The sequence below is a fragment of the Pan paniscus genome, chromosome X, assembly GCF_029289425.2.
Source record: "Pan paniscus chromosome X, NHGRI_mPanPan1-v2.0_pri, whole genome shotgun sequence".
NCBI classification, from domain to species: Eukaryota; Metazoa; Chordata; class Mammalia; order Primates; family Hominidae; genus Pan; species Pan paniscus.
In genome coordinates, this window is record NC_073272.2 from 83,011,250 (window position 1) to 83,029,417 (window position 18,168).

The 18,168-nt window shown below is 35.7% G+C and overlaps 1 pseudogene; it reads right to left on the minus strand.

Moving 5' to 3' along the window:
• Window positions 1-2,463: 2,463 nt before the first annotated feature.
• On the minus strand, window positions 2,464-3,423 carry LOC100995922 (proteasome maturation protein-like; annotated as a pseudogene).
• Window positions 3,424-18,168: the final 14,745 nt, after the last annotated feature.

The following is an 18,168-nucleotide window of genomic DNA, read 5'->3' on the forward strand; positions in this document are numbered from 1 at the left end:
GTCTCACTCTGTCACCCAGGCTGGAGTGCAATGGCACAATCTCAGCTCACTGCAAACTCCGCCTACCGGGTTCAAGCGATTCTCCTGCCTCAGCCTCCCAAGTAGTTGCGACTACAGGGACATGCCACCACGCCAGCTAATTTTTTCTATTTTTAGTAGAGACAGGGTTTCACCGTGTTAGCCAGGATGGTTTCAATCTCCTGACCTCGTGATCCGCCCGTCTCGGCCTCCAAAAGTGCTTGGATTATAGGCGTGAGCCACCGCGCCTGGCCGTCTTTTTAATTTCTTAATAATGTCCTTTGATACATGAAAATTTTTAATTTTGACGAAGTCTATTATATATACTTTTTTTTCTTTTGTTGCTCATGTTTTTAGTGCCATATCTAAGAACCCATTACCATATTCAAGGCCATGACAGTTTATCCCTGTGCTTTCTTGTAAGAGATTTTAGGTTTTTGCTCTTATATTTGGGTAATTTATCCATTGTGAGATTATTTTTGTGTACAGTTTAACATACGGGTACAACTTCACTCTTTTCCATGTGGAAATTTAGTTATTCCACTACAATTCATTGAAGAAACTATTCTTCCTCAATTGAATAAACTTGACACCCTTGTCAAAAATCAATTTGTTACAATAAGCACAAAAAGACAAATATCACTTTTTGTTCACTCGTGTGAGAACTAAAAAAAAAAAAAAAATTGATCCCATGGAGATGGTGAAAAAAATAGTGCTTACCAGAGGCTGGGAAATGTAGTGGAGAGTAGGGGATAAAGATGGGTTGGTTAGTGGGTACAAAAATACAGTTAGGTAGAAGGAATATGTTCTAGTCTTCTAGAGCACTGCAGGGTGACTATAGTTAACAAAAAATTATTGTACATTTCACAATAGCTAAAAGAGAAGACTTAGATTGTTTCCAACACAATCAAATTATAAATGTTTGAGGTGATGGATATCCAAATTACCCAGATTTTATCATTATGCATTGTTTGATTGTATCAAAGTATCACATATACCCCATAAATATGTACAACTATTATGTACCTATAAAATAAAAAAATAAAAAATTAATTGGCCATAAATATACAGATTGGTTTCTGGACTCTCAACTATATTCCATTTGTCTATATGACTATCCATATTGTTTTTATTCCTATAGCTGTGTACTCAGTTTTGAAATTAGGAAGTGTGAGTCCTCCAACTTTGTTATCCTTTGTCATGATTGTTTTGGCTATTCAGGGCTTTTTGAAATTTCATATACATTTGAGAATCAGCTTTTTGATTTCTGAAAAGAAAGGCTGTTGAAATTTTAATAGGATTATATTTAATCTGTAGATTGCTTTAAGTAATATTGGTATTTTAGCAATGTTAAATTTCTCAATCCATGAACATTGATGTCTTTCTATTTATTTAGGTATTCTTTCAGAAATATTTTATAGGTTTCCATTGACAAGATTTTCACCTTTTTGGTTAAATTTATTCCTAGATATTTTATTATTTGTATGTTATTTCAATGAAATTGTCTTTTTAGTTATTTATTGATTGCTCATTGCCTATCTGCAACTTTGCTTAATTAATTTATTAGGTCCAGTAGAATTTTTTTTGTGGATTCTTTGGTATTTCCTATTCATAGGATCATGTCATCTGTGAATATAGTTTTCCTTCTCTTATAATTTGGATTTTTAAAATTTCTTTCTCTTGTATATTTCCCTGGTTATGACTTTTAGTGTGATGTTGGATAGCAGTGATAATTTGAACATTCTAGTCTTGTATCTGATCTTAGGGTAAAAGCTTTCAGTTTTTCAGCATTAAATGTGATATTTCCTGTGAGTTTTTCCTATATACCCTTTATCATGTTGTGGACATTTCCTTCTACCCCTAGTTTTCTGAGTTTCCTTATCATGAAGGTGTGTTGGATTTTGTAAAATGCCTTTTCTGCATCAATTGAGAGGCTCACGTGGATTTTTTAAATGCTCTTTACGTGTTGCATTCTGTTGACTGAATTTTTTATGTTGAACCATTTTTGTATTATTGGGACAAATCTCGCTTGGTTATGGTATACAATCCCTTTTTTTTTAACCTACATTTGCTGGTTGCTTTATTTAATTTTTCACTTTAAACACAAGACGAAAACCAAAACCTCTGAACTTGTACTCTTCAAATTGAAAGAGAATAGCTACAATTCTAAAATAGCATCAATACAGTAAATATAATTCTTAATAGTATTAATGGACTATACTGAAATATGTATAAATATCTCATATTGTACTCAATTTGAATAGTTGCCACTGAAATCAATTACAAATGTTTATTTTGAAAGGTGCTACTATAAAGTTTGTAGACTCAAATGCTTACAATGGTTATTCAAATTTATGGAATACATAGACAACAGGTTGAACTTCAACCTGTGTACTATTTTATAATATTTATGAGCAACAATTTTTAAAGACATAGAAGGCCATCTTTAAATATAAATTAGAAGCATTAAAATAATGTCTTTAGTGACTTCAATTGTCACTTGGCCATAAACCAAACACCCCCAAAATTAAATTTCTTTCTTTTTTTTTTTTTTTTTTTTTTGAGACGGAGTCTTGCTCTGTCGCCCAGGCTGGAGTGCAGTGGCATGATCTCGGCTCACTGCAATCTCCGCCTCCCGGGTTCACACCATTCTCCTGCCTCAGCCTCCCGAGTAGCTGGGACTACAGGCGCCCGCCACCAAGCCCGGCTAATTTTTTGTATTTTTAGCAGAGACAGGGTTTCACCGTGTTAGCCAGGATGGTCTCGATCTCCTGACCTTTGATCCGCCCTCCTCAGCCTCCCAAAGTGCTGGGACTACAGGCGTGAGCCACCGCGCCCGGCCGCAAAATTTCAAATGATCACTGAGGTTACTTGTGCAAAAATTCCCATGTGTCAGTACTTTCAAAGTTGTGTGCATCAAATTATAGTAAAAAGGTGACTATAAACAAGATGCAGCCCCTCTATTTTCATGAACAGCATATTGTGTTACAGTAAACTGAGTTTATATTCCACCAAGTGTCATTCTCCCATTACTTCACCTTGTGACAGATAAGAATAGCTTCAAATCTGGTAGTCTCTTCATTACCCCTCAAAATATCCAGTGAAAGGTTTGAGCTCAAAAGAAATGGAAGACATCGAACCTGCTGCACTGCCTTAAATTTCGATTTATAATTTTAGTGGAGCAAATAACCACTAAATGTTTCTCACTGTGGAAATATTCATTTTATCTCGGTTGAGTTGGAAATTCTCTTCTGAAAATTCAAGAGGATGACTAGCTAAAAGTTCATTTTTTACACACACAAAAAACACTTTCTGAAGATTATGACTTTCAAGAGATTCACTTGCTGAAAGTTCAGTAGCTGGAATACTGCCCTTTAGCTGAGATCCAGGTCTTCTGGCATCCATCTTCAGCCACTCTCTACAATCCTTTTAATATGCTATTGGATTTGTTTTCCTATTATTTTTCAGGGATTTTTGTATGTATGTTCCGACAGAATATAGCTCTGTGAATTTCTTCTCTTGCAGTGTCTTTTCTGACTGGTATCAGAGTAATGCAGACCTTACAAAATAATTTAGAAAGTGTTTTCTTCTCTTAAATTTTTTGAAAAGTCTCAGAAAAATTGATGTTAATTTTTCATTAAATGTTTAATGAAACTCACCAATGAAGTAATCTGGTTCTGGACTTTTCTTCATTAGGACATTTTTTTATTACTGATTCAATCTCATTCTGTGTTATAACTTTGTTCAGATTTTTTATTTCTTTTTGAGTCAATTTTGGTAATGACTATGTTCCTAGGAATTTGTTTATTTCATCTACATTATCTGATTTGCTGGTGTGCAACTGTTCATAACATTTTCTTACAATTATTTTTATTTCTGTAAAGTTTTTTTGAAATATGATTTTTACATAAGCTTATGTTAAAATATGTTTATTAGTATTGATGTACAATATTTTTTCTCCCTTTATAACTTTTCTGGATTTCTCAGTTTGTAATTCCTCCTGAAACTGCCTTTTACTTCTCTCTGTGTGTGTGTGTGTGTGTGTGTGTGTTGCATTACCATTTCTACTGTGGCGAGACTCAAGACAATATTCTTACTTAATTGAGAGTGCAGGAAGACATGGATTAGACCAGAAAAGCAGGACTTATTCCACTGACTCAAAATTTTTCTGATATCACCAGAGACGAGGTATTTCTCAGAAATATATTCTGTACCTAAACAGGAACTAATATAAGCATCAATTTTATACTATTGTACCTATCTTTTGGGGATTGTTGGCACTGGACATGAGATGCTCTTAGGTTGCATACACAGATACAGAATTAACCATTGAATCTCTTAAACATAAAAGTGTACCCTTTTCAATTTCATTTAAGCTTTCCATCAGGTTCGAGAGTTTGGAGTAAATACGTCTTTAACACGCCTCTCTAATGGCTAAGTTTTCTTTTCTTTTCTTTTTTCTTTCTTTTCTTTGTTTTTTAAGCTGCAGACAAACTTTCATTTATTTATTTATCCATTCTTTTGTTTGTTCCACAAAGTTTTGCTGAGCACCCACTCCAAGCCAGGCATGTGCTAGGTGCCTGGGATAAAATACTGACTCACAAAGAGGAGGACCCTGTCTTAGGATGTTCTTATTATCAAAACTCAGGCAAGACTTCAGAATAAATATTAAAGTTACACTTGATTTCAAAGAGCTAAAACAGGTGATGTAGTCTATTTCAACAGCTTTTTTAAAAAATGAGACATGTAGCTAATCAGTAATGGAGTCTATATTCAAGCCAGATTCCACAATCAGTATTCTTTTATTTATTTGTTTATTTTATTTTTTTAAATTTTACTTTTAGTTCTGGGATACAAGTGCAGAATGTGTAGGTTTGTTACATAGGTATACATGTGCCAGGGTGGTTTACTTCAACTGTCAACTTGTCCTGTAGGTTTCAAGCCCCACATGCATTAGCTATTTGTCCTAATGCTGTCCCTCCCATTACCCTCCACACCCTGACTGGCTCCAGTGTGTGTTGTTCTGCTCCCTGTGTCCATGTGTTCTCATTGTTTACCTCCCACTTATGAGTGAGAATATGCAGTGTTTGGTTTTCTGTTCCTGTGTTACTTTTCTGAGGGTAATGGCTTCCAGCTTCGTCCATGTCCCTGCAAAGAACATGATCTCATTACTTTTATGGCTGAATAGTATTCCATAGTGTATATGTACCACATTTTATTTATTCAGTCTTATCATTGATAGGCTTGGTTCCATGTCTCTGCTATTGTAAATAGGGCTGCAATAAACATACATGTGCATGTGTCTTAATAGTAGAATGATTTATACTCCTTTAGGTATATACCCAGTAATGGGATTGCTGGGTCAAAAAGTATTTCTGGTTCTAGATCCTTGAGGAATCACTACACTGTCTTCCACGATGGTTGAACTAATTTACATACCCACAAACAGTGTAAAAGCATTCCTATTTATCCACAGCCTCACCAGCATCTATTGTTTCTTGACATTTTAATAATCAACATTCTGACTGGCATGAGATGGTATCACGTTGTGGTTTTGATTTGCATTTCTCTAATGATCAGTGATGTGGAGCTTTCTTTCTTAGGTTTGTTTTGGCCACATAAATGTCTTCTTTTGAGAAGTGTCTGTTTATATCCTTTCCCCACTTTTTGATTGGGCTGTTTTTTTTTCTTGTAAATTTGTTTAAGTTTCTTGTAGATTCTGGATATTAGTCCTTGTCAGATGGGAAGATTGCAAAAATTTTCTCCCAATCTATAGGTTTTCTGTTCACTCTGATGATAATTTCTTTTGTTGTGTAGAAGCTCTTTAGTTTAATTAGATTTCATTTGTCAATTTTGTCTTTTGTTGCAATTGTTTTTGGCATTTTTGTCAGGAAATCTTTGCCCAGGCCTATGTCCTGAATGGTATTGCCTAGGTTTTCTTCTAGGGTTTTTATGGATTTGGGTTTTACATTTAACTCTTTAATCCATCTTGAGTTATTTTTTGTATAAGTTCTAAGGAAGGGGTCAGTTTCAGTATTCTGCATATGGCTAGTCAGTTTTCCCAGTACCATTTATTAAGTAGGAAATCTTTTCCCCATTGCTGGTTTTTGTCAGGTTTGTCGAAGATCAGATGGTTGTAGATGTGTGCTGTTCTTTCTTAGGTCTTTATTCTGTTTCATTCGTCTATCTGTCTGTTTTGGTACCAGTACCCTGCTGTTATGGTTACTGTAGCCTTGTAGTATAGTTTGAAGTCAGGAAGCACGATGCCTTCAGCTTTGTTATTTTTGCTTAGGATTGTCTTGGGTATGTGGGCTCTTTTTTGATTCCATATAAAATTTAAAGTAGTTTTCTCTAATTTTGTGAAGAATGTCAGTGATAGTTTGATGGGAATGGCATTGAATCTGTAAATTACTTTGGGAGGTATGGCCATTTTTACCATATTGATTCTTCCTATCCATGAGCATGGAATGTTTTTCCATTTGTTTGTATCCTCTCTTACTTCCTTGAGCAGTGGTTTGTAGTTCTCCTTAAAGAGGTCTTTCATGTCCTTTGTTAGCTGTATTTCTAGGTATTTTACTATCTTTGTAGCTATTGTGAATGGGAGTTCATTCATGATTTGGCTCTCTGGTTGTCTATTGTTGGTATACAGGAATGCTTGTGATTTTCGCACATTGATTTTGTATCTTGAGACTTTGCAGAAGTTGCTTATCAGCTTAAGGAGTTTTAGAATGATGCCATCTACAAACAGAGACAATTTGACTTCCTCTCTTCATATTCGAATATTCTTTATTTCTTTCTCTTGCCTGATTGCTCTGGCCAGGACTTCCAATACTATGTTGAATAGGAGTGGTGAGAGAGGATTTCTTTGTCCTATGCTAGTTTTAAAAGGGAATGCTTCCAGCTTTTGCCCATTCAGTGTGATATTGGCTGTGGGTTTGCCGTAAATAGCTCTTATTTTGAGATATGTTCCATCAGTATTTAGTTTATTTAGAGTTTTTAACATAAAGGGGTGTTGAATTATATTGAAGGCCTTTTCTGCATCTATTGAGATAATCCTGCAGTTTTTGTCATTGGTTCTGTTCGTATGACAGATTATGTTTATTGATTTGTTCATGTTGAGCCAGCCTTGCATGCCAGGGATGAAGCTGACTTGATCATGGTGGACAAAGTTTTGATATGCTGATGGATTCGATTTACCAGTATTTTATTGAGGATTTTCTCATTGATGTTCCTCAGGGATATTGGCATGAGGTTTTATTTTCTTGTTGTATCCCTGTCAAGTTTTGGTATCAGGATGATGCTTGCCTCATAAAATGAGGTAGGGAAGAGTCCCTCCTTTTCAATTGTTTGGAATAGTTTCAGAAGAAATGAAACTAGATCCTTTCTGTACCTCTGGTAGAATTCAGCTGTGAATCTGTCTGGTCCTGGGCTTTTTTTGGTTGGTGGGCTACTGCCTCAGTTTCAGAATTTTCTATTGGTCTATTCAGGGATTCGACTTCTTCCTGGTTTAGTCTTGGGAGAGTGTATGTGTCCAGAAATTTATCCATTTCTTCTAGACTTTTTAATTTATTTGTGTACAGGTGTTTATAGTATTTTTTGATGGTAGTTTGTATTTCTGTGGTGTCAGTGGTGATATCCCCTTTATCACTTTTCATTGTGTCTATTTGATTCTTCCCTTTTTTCTTCTTTATTAGTCTAGCTAGCAGTCTATCTATTTTGTTAATTTTTTCAAAACACCAGCTCCTACATTCATCGATTTTTGAAGGATTTTTCGTGTCTCTATTTCCTTCAATTCTGCTCTGATCTTATTTATTTCTTGTCTTCTGCCAGCTTTTGGATTTGTTTGCCCCCGCTTCTCTAGTTCTTTTAATTGTGATGTTAGGGTGTCAATTTGAGATCTTTCTAGCTTTCTGATGTGGTCATTTAGTACTATAAATTTCCCTCTTAACATTGCTTTAGTTGTGTCCCAGAGATTCTGGTATGTTGTTTCTTTGTTCTCATTGGTTTCAAAGAACTTCTTGATTTCTGCCTTGATTTTATTATTTACCCAGGAGTCATTCAGGAGCAGGTTGTTCAATTTCCATGTAGTCGTGTAGTTTTGAGTGACTTTCTTAATCCTGAGTTCTAATTTGATTGCACTGTTGTCTGAGAGTCTGTTTGTTATTATCTCAATTCTTTTGCATTTGCTTTGCTGAGGAGTGTTTTACTTCCAATTATGTGGTTGATTTTAGAATAAGTGTCATGTGGCACTGATAAGAATATATATTCTGTTGATTTGTTTTAGGAGAGTTCTGTAGATGTCTATTAGGACCACTTGATCCAGAGCCGAGTTCACGTCCTGAGTATCCTTGTTAATTTTCTGTCTCATTGATCTGTCTAATATTGACGGGGGGTGTTAAATATCCCACTATTATGTGTGGGAGTCTAAGTCCTTGTGTAGTTCTCTAAGAACTTATTTTATAAATCTGGGTACTCCTGAATTGGGTGCATATATATTTAGGATAGTTAGATCTTCTTGTTAAATGGATCCCTTTACCATTATGTAATGCCCTTCTTTGTCTTTTTTGATCTTTGCTGGTATAAAGTCTGTTTTGTCAGAGACTAGGGTTGCAACTCCCACTATTTTTTTTTCCATTTGCTTGGTAAATTTTCCTGTATCCCTTTATTTTCAGCCTATGTGTGTCTTTGCACATAAGATAGGTCTCCTGAATACAGCACAACAATGGGTCCTGACTGTTTATCCAACTTGCCAGTGTGTGTCTTTTAATTGGGGCATTTAGCCCATTTACATTTAAGGTTAATATCCTTGTGTGTGAATTTGATCCCATCATCATGATGCTGTCTGGTTATTTTGTACACTGGTTAATGCAGTTTCTTCATAGTGTCATTGGTCCTTGTATTTCAGTGTGTTTTTGCAGGGGCTGGTATCATTTTTTCCTTTCCATATTTAGTTCTTCCTTCAGGAGCTCTTGCAAGGCAGGCCTGGTGGTGATGAAATCCCTCAGCATTTGCTTGTCTGAAACGATTTTACTTCTCCTTCACTCATGAAGCTTAGTTTGGCTGGCTATGAAATTCTGAGTTAAAAATTATTTTATTTAAGAATGTTGAATATTGGCCCCCACTCTCTTCTGGCTTGTAGGGTTTCTGTTGGGAGACCCACTGTTAGTCTGATGGGCTTCCTTTTGTAGGTGACCTGGCCTTTCTCTCCGGCTGCCCTTAACATTTTTTTCTTCATTTCAACCTTGGAGAATCTGATGATTATGTGTCTTGAAGTTGATCTTCCTGTGGAGTATCTTAATGTTGTTCTCTGTATTTCCTGAATTTGAAAGTTGGCCTGTCTTTCTAGGTTGGGGAAGTTCTCCTGGGTAATATCTTGAATTGTATTTTCCAACGTGGTTCCATTCTCCTCATCTCTTTCAGCTACTCCAATCAATCATAAGTTCGGTCTTTTTACACAGTCCCATATTTCTCAGAGGTTTTGTTTGTTCCTTTTTCTCTAATCTTGTCTGGATGCCTTATTTCAGCAAGATGGTCTTCAAACTCTGATATCCTTTCTTCCACTTGATTGATTCAGCTATTGATACTCATGTATACTTCATGGAGTTCTCATGATGTGTTTTTCAGCTCCATCAGGTCATTTACTTCCCTCTCTAAACTGGATATTCTGGTTAGCAGCTCCAGCAAACTTTATCAAGTTTCCTTGCTTATTTGCATTAGGTTAGAACATACTCTTTTAGCTCAGCAGAGTTTGTTATTACCCACATTCGCAATCCTACTTCTGTCAATTCATCTGTCTTATCCTTTGTCTAATGCTGAGAGGCATTATGATCATTTGGAGGAGAAGTGTTTTCAGCATTTTTTCGTTGATTCTTTCTCAGCTTCATGAGTTTGTCTAGTTTCAATCTTTGAGGCTGCTGACCCTTGGATGTGGTTTGTATGGGGACTTTTTTTTGTTGATTCTGTTGTTGTTGCTGTCTGTTTGTTTTTCTTTCTATAGGTCCCCCTTCTGTGGGGCTGCTGCAGTTTGCTGGTGGTTCACTTCAGGCCCTATTCATCTGGATCACTCCTACTCCTGGAGATGTCATTCATGGAGACTGGAGAACAGCAAAGATGGGTGCCTGGTCCTTTCTCTGGGATCTCTGACCTCGAGAGGCATCAACCTGATGCCAGTAGGAACTCTTTTGTATAGGGTGTCTGACAACCCTTGTTGGAAGGTCTCATCTAGTTGGGTGGCACAGGGAGCAGGACCTGTTTTATGAAGCACTTTGTCTCTTGATGGAGGGGGTGTGCTTTGCTGGGGGAAAAACCCACTCGTCTGGGCTGCCCGGATTCCTCAGAAATAGCAAGAGGAACGACTGTCTGCTGGTCCGTGGAGACTGTGGCCACCCTTCCCTCTAGGGGCTCAGGCCCAGGAAGATCAGAGTTCTGTACCTGAGCCCCTGGCTGGAGTTGTTGGAGTTTTTGCAGAGAGGCCCCACCCGGGGGAGGGATGGGTCAGGGTTAGACCTGAAGATGCACTCTGGCCACAGTGTGCCACAGCCGGTGTGTTGGGCTATGGGGGATATCTCTTGGGACCTAGCTGTTTGGTCTCCCTGGCTCCACCAGAGGAAAATCATGGCCTGGAGTTATAGAGATGGCTGCCTCCCTTCCCTCACCCTGAAAACTTAGCGTGTTAGGCAGCTATCAGTCCCAGTGCTGGCTACCACCCCTCCCTCAAGAAGCTCAAAGACCCCATTTGTCAATTTTGTCTTTTGTTGCCATTGCTTTTGGTGTTTTGGACATGAAGTCCTTGCCCATGCCTATGTCCTGAATGGTAATGCCTAGGTTTTCTTCTAGGGTTTTTATGGTTTTAGGTCTAACGTTTAAATCTTTGATCCATCTTGAATTGATTTTTGTATAAGGTGTAAGGAAGGGATCCAGTTTCAGCTTTCTACATATGGCTAGCCAGTTTTCCCAGCACCATTTATTAAATAGGGAATCCTTTCCCCATTGCTTGTTTTTCTGCACAGCAAAAGAAACTACCATCAGAGTGAACAGGCAACCTACAAAATGGGAGAAAATTTTCGCAACCTACTCATCTGACAAAGGGCTAATATCCAGAATCTACAATGAACTCAAACAAATTTACAAGAAAAAAACAAACAACCCCATCAAAAAGTGGGTGAAGGACATGAACAGACACTTCTCAAAAGAAGACATTTATGCAGCCAAAAAACACATGAAAAAATGCTCATCATCACTAGCCATCAGAGAAATGCAAATCAAAACCACAATGAGATACCATCTCACACCAGTTAGAATGGCAATCATTAAAAAGTCAGGAAACAACAGGTGCTGGAGAGGATGTGGAGAAATAGGAACACTTTTACACTGTTGGTGGGACTGTAAACTAGTTCAACCATTGTGGAAGTCAGTGTGGCGATTCCTCAGGGATGTAAAACTAGAAATACCATTTGACCCAGCCATCCCATTACTGGGTATATACCCAAATGACTATAAATCATGCTGCTATAAAGACACATGCACACGTATGTTTACTGCGGCATTATTCACAATAGCAAAGACTTGGAACCAACCCAAATGTCCAACAATGATAGACTGGATTAAGAAAATGTGGCGCATATACACCATGGAATACTATGCAGCCATAAAAAATGATGAGTTCATGTCCTTTGTAGGGACATGGATGAAATTGGAAATCATCATTCTCAGTAAACTATCGCAAGAACAAAAAACCAAACACCGCATATTCTCACTCATAGGTGGGAATTGAACAATGAGATCACATGGACACAGGAAGGGGAATATCACACTCTGGGGACTGTGGTGGGGTGGGGGGAGGGGGGAGGGATAGCACTGGGAGATATACCTAATGCTAGAGGACGAGTTAGTGGGTGCAGTGCACCAGCATGGCACATGTATACATATGTAACTAACCTGCACAATGTGCACATGTACCCTAAAACTTAAAGTGTAATAAAAAAAATTGTTTTCATTCTTCCCTTTGCATTTGAAAATTGGAAGATCCAAGATTACTCAACCAATGTGATGATTCATTTGAGATGTTAGCTTGACTAGGCCTTAGCACCCAGAAAAAAAAAAAAAAAAAGAAGCTCAAAGACTTAGACGGCAGGCAGCTGTACCTGTGGTGCTGGTCGTCCTTCCCCCGAGGAACTCAGCACCCTTAAGCAGACTTTAGCTGAGAGGCTGTTGAGAATCTGCGTGGCTTTGTGGTTGAAACCCTAGGCCCCAGTGGCATGGGCTCACGAGTGGAATCTTCCTATCCATGAGTTGCACAGTTCCCTGGAAATATCTCGACTTCCCAGGCTGAGTAGCATGCTCACTGACCACCTCCCTTGGCTAGGGGATGGGGTCTCCCCTGCCTGGCGTGGATCTCAGGTGTGCCACCTCACCACACTGCTCTTCCTTCCTCTCCATGGGTCACACCAGCCACCTAGTCAGTTTTGATGAGAGAACCTGGATATCTCAGTTGCTAGTGCAGGATTCACATGCTGTTACGGTTCTTTTCAATGGGAGCTTCTGATCACTTTTGCTTCTAGTAGGCCATGTTGGCCGTGCCCCAAAGTTGTTATTAATGTCTCCACTTTCATTTCTGATTTTAGTATGGGTGTCTTATCTCTTTTCTTCTTTGTCTGGCTCTCTATAGATTTGCTAATTTTGTCAATCTATCCAAAGGACTAACTTTTTTTTTTTTAATTTTCTCTACTCTTTCTCTATTACCTTTTTTTTTAAAAAAAAAAAACTGTACTAATTTTCATTATTTCCTTTCTTTTGCTAGCATTCTGTTTAGTTTTCTCTTTTTTTTCTAGTTCTTTTAAGTGTAAAGGTAGGTTACTGATTTGAAATTTTTATTCTTTTATGATATGGATATTTAATCCTATAAATTTTCCTTTTAGCAATGCCTTTGATGTATACCATAAGTTTTGGCATGTTGTATTTTCATTTTCAATCCTCTCAAACTGTTTTCTAATTCTCTAGTAATTTCTTATTTGATGCAATGGTTGTGTAAGTGTGTGTGGTCTAATTTTTACATATTTTGAATTTTACAGTTTTTGTTATTTTCTTCTAGTTTCATTCCATTGTGTCACAGATGATACTTGTATGTTATTGTATTAGTCAGGGTTCTCCCTGACTTAGTATTAGTCAGAGGGACCGAACTAATAGGATATATATATGAAAGGGAGTTTATTAGGGATAATTGGCTTACATGATCACAAGGTAAAGTCACACAACAGGCCATCTGTAAGCTGGGGAACAAAGATGCCAGTAGTGGCTCAGTCCGAGTCTAAGAGCCTCAAAGGCAGGGAAACCAACAGTGCAACCTTCAGCCTGTGGTCAAGGCCTGAGATCCCCTGGAAAATCACTGGTGTAAGTCCAAGAGTACAAAGGCCAAAGAATCTGGAGTCTAATGTCCAAGGACAGGAGAAACGGAAGGAAGCATCTAGCACAGGAGAAAGATGGAAGCCAGAAAACTCAGCAAACCAGCTTATCCCACTTTCTTCCGCTGCTTTATTCTAGCTTTGCTGGCAGCTAATTGGATGGTGCCCACCAACACTGAGGGTAGGTCTTCATCTCTCAGTCCACTGACTCAAATGTCAGTCTCCTTTGGCAACACCCTCATAAACACACCCAGAAACAACACTTTACTAGCTATCTAGACATTCTTCAATCCAATCAAGTTGACATTTACTATTAACCATCATGGGTATCAATTTTTTAAAATTAACTGAAACTTGTTTTGTGTTCTAACATACGGGCTATTCTGAAAAAAGTCCCATGTGCCCTTGAGAACATATATTCTCCTGTTGTTCAGCAGAGGGTTCTACATATGCTAGGACTACTTGTTTTATAATGTTGTATAAGTCTTCTAATTTTTATTGATCTTCTATCTAGATATTTCACTCATTATTTAATTTGGTGTTTCAAAGTCTCTACTTATTACTGTAGAATTGTCTATTTTTTCCTTCAAATTTTTTCAGTGTTTACTTTAGATATTTTGGGGCTCTGTTGTTTAATGCAGATATGTTCATAATTGTTACATCTTCTTGATGAGTTGGACAATTTTTCTTTTTACAAATAATGCTCTTCCTTGTCTCATAACAGTTTTTCACTTAAAATCTATTTTGTTTGCTGTTAATATGGTCACTTCAGTTCTCTTTTGATTACTTTTTATGTGTTTTACTCTTTCATTTTTTAATTTTATTCTTTCACTCTCAATATATTTTTTCTTTTAATCTAAAGTGAGTCTCCTGTAGATAGTATGTAGTTAGATCATTTTTTTACAATCCATTATTTCAATATTTGTCTTTTGATTGCAGACTTTAACCTATTAACATTAAATGTAAATCACTTTAAAAGTGATTACTGATAAAGGACTTACGCCTTCCATTTTACTATTTGTTTTCTGTTTGTCTTATATCCTTTTTGTCCTTCATTTTCTTTATTATGACCTTCTTTTGTATTTACTCGATTTTTTCATAGTGAATAATTCTGATTCCCTTCTCATTTTCTTTGTGTGTGTTTTCTGATATTTTCTTCATGCTTAACCTGGAGATTACCTTTAACATCCTAAATTTATAACAATCTAGTTTGAAATACTACTAACTTAAGTTCAATAGCATGCAAAAACTTTACTCACATACAGCTCCATCCCCACCTTTTTTATGTTGGTGTTCTCACAAAATACATCTTTATATATGCTACAATGCAATTAAATAGAATAGAATAGCAAAACATTAGAATTCAAAGAGCCATAAGTAATTTTCCAGGGACATTCATTTTGCACACTTCCTATTACTGAAAAGGTGACCACGTGATTTCAGCACCAGGGGTTTCTTTGTTCTGAACATAATACTAGAAATTTAATAGGAATAAGAATAATATTAATAACAGGAATGAAAAGCACTGTTTAGGAGGGTCCAAAATACAAACTGAAATTGGTCACCATGAGGCAGTATAGTAAAGTAATTAGTAAGGTAGACCCTGGACTCAGAATAAATCTAGCTTCATCATTAGCCACATGATTTTATGTTCATTAACCTACTTATACTTCATTTTTCTTATCCTAAAATAAAGATAATAGAACCTGCCTCAAGGGTTGGCAGTATAACTTATATAAGTCATGTAAATTGTCTATAACAGTGCCTGGCACATGGTTAGAACTCAATAAAACTAATTATTCTTGGGAGGGATAGCATTAGGAGATATATCTAATGTAAAGGACGAGTTAATGTGTGCATCACACCAACATGGCACATGTATACATATGTAACAAACATGCACGTTGTGCACATGTACCCTAGAACTTAAAGTATAATAATAAAAAAAGCTAATTATTCTTATTATTAACCCCCAAATCTTGTAATAGAATGAATGCATAAAAGCTTTGTTCATAGAACTTTTGTTTCTAAATTGCTATTTTATATCAAATTTTCACCTTGGAAAAAATTGAACTCAGAATCTGAATGAACCTACTTCACATACACAAAAGATTGTGGAAAGCAATATTTCTCAAACTGGGTCTTGAAATCACAGGTATGATTTATAAGAAATGTTGACATTTTGTTCCAATGATTATTTAAGTAAAAATTCTATTCTGGAGTGGTATCTCACTACTGAGGAACATTTTAATAAAACATGACTTTTCATGGTTTTAGTTATTAGTAAAATAAGACTTTAATGTCATACAAATAAATTAGTGGAGCAATAACTAATTGTGGGAGGTAATAAGATTAAGAACAGAGAGAATTTCACACATAATTTATGTACTCATGCCAAGTGAATATCAATTAACGCATGGCAAGTGTTGGCTTTACTGTAGTTCAATTTTTAAAAAATTATAAAAGGACTGAATAATCTCACAGTACATAGAAGTATAGTAATGCCAAACTTAAATGAACCTGAACAGTAGCATTCAAATTACATATTCAATTTACACAGTCATCTTTGTATATATGTCTCAATTCTTCATTAGTAGTAAGCAATACGTAGCATTTACTTAATAAACTTTTGATAAATACTATTTTTATACTTTAAGTACTATATGTTAAGATGCTAATAAATTAATTCATCAAAATAATGTATTGTTAAAAACCATTTTATTATTTGGTTTAAGCAAGTAGCATCATCCATCACATTAAATTAATAGAATTGATTTTATCTAACCTATTTTGTAGCTTTATTTGTAATTTGTGAATTTGTTTTGCATTTTTGCAGTATTTGTATAAAAGTTATATAAATAAGGAGTTTATATCTTGCTTATATTTGAATTCATTTAACAACCAAAATAATATAAAATATTTAAATAAACATATGGGAGTAGATAATATTTTTTTGAAGGGTAATATTTCTCAAATTTGAAAAACTTTGGGATACCAGTTAAGATCTTGGGTTCTACAGTCAAAGAGACTTGAATTCTAATCACTGTTTTTTACTTTTTAATTATTTTTATAAATAATTTCAACTTTTATTTTAGATTCAGGGGGTACATGTGTAGATTTTTTTACATGGAAATATTGTGTAATGCTGAGGTTTGAGGTATGGATGATCCAATCAGCCAGGCAGTGAGCATAGTACCCAGTAAATAGTTTTTAACCCTTTTCCTCCCTTCGCCCTTCCCTCCTCTAGTACTGCCCAGTGTCTGTTGTTCCCATCTTTATGTCCATGTGTATTCAGTTTAGCTCTCACTTATAAGTGAGAACATGTGATGTTTGGTTTTCTGTTTCTGTACTAATTCACTTAGGATTACGGCTTCTAGCTCCATTCATGTTGCTGCAAAGGACATAATTCCATTCTTTTATATGGTTGTGTAGTATTCCATGGTGTATATGTACCAAATTTTCTTTATCCAATCCACCATTGATAGACACCTAAGTTGATTCCATGTCTTTGATATTGTGAATAATGCTGCAATGAACATATGAGTGCACATGATTTTTGGTAGGATGCTAATATTTGTTCTAACAGTAGCTAGTATTGAGACTCTGGACAAGTTACTCTACCTTTTTAAATTTCAGTTTCTTCATGTGTTAAACAGGAATAATAATAGGACTCACCTCATAGGATTGTTGTGAGGATTAAATATTATAATTATGTAAACATTTATCAGAATCACTAGCATATTTTAAAAACTCAAAAATGTTAGATATTGATAGTTGTTATTGTGAACAATAACAATCTTTCTCACAGTGAACCTGGATTTGGCCTCAAAATCCTTGTCAACATAATGCTCAGGGAAGCTATTACAAATCAATTGGTGGTGGTTTTCAAATTGAAACATGTCTGCCAATTGCTAGATTAGCTATCATATCCATGCCATTAAATAAATAATACTCAATGCCAGTAATTATTAGAGAAAGTCCTACTATGTATAATTCTGGCAGTAATATATGCTAATCTTTATATTCACTCTATAGAGCTGTAATTTGGGACTTCCTTGGATCAACATACCAGTACAATGTTGCTACAAACACTGTTTTGTATTTGGCAAGATTGTTTACCTTTAAATAACAAGCCTATGGTTAAGGATATCAAGTTTCAGTTAGTCAGGAGAAACAGGTTCAAGGCATCTCTTGTACACCATGACTGTAGTTAATAACAATGTATTGTAGACTTAAAAATTGCTAATAGAGTAGATTTTAAGTTTTCTTACCCCGCAGAAATGATAAATATGTGAGATAATGCATATGTTAATTAGTTTAATATAGCTATTTCACAAAATGTACATATTTTAAAACATCATGTCAAACAAACACCAAAAATATGTAGAATTTTTATGTCAATTAATACTATTATAAGAATATGATTCCATTTCCAGCAATGTGGCAAACTAAATAACCTGAAAATCTTCCCTCTATCATACATTTAGAAATGTGAAATTCTCTTATAATATATTCTTTCTCTGTATATATATATATATAATATAAAATATTTAAACATGCAGTACTTAAATATACAGAAAATATATAGTATTCTCTCTATATATATTGAGAATATATTATAAGACAATTATAAGAGAATGTATTTAAGAGAGTATATATTATAAGAGAATTAAGAGCTCACATAAGAGCTCAGAAAAGAATAAAGAAACGCCTATAAGCCCCAAATGGAAAGGAAACTCAAAAATAGTGC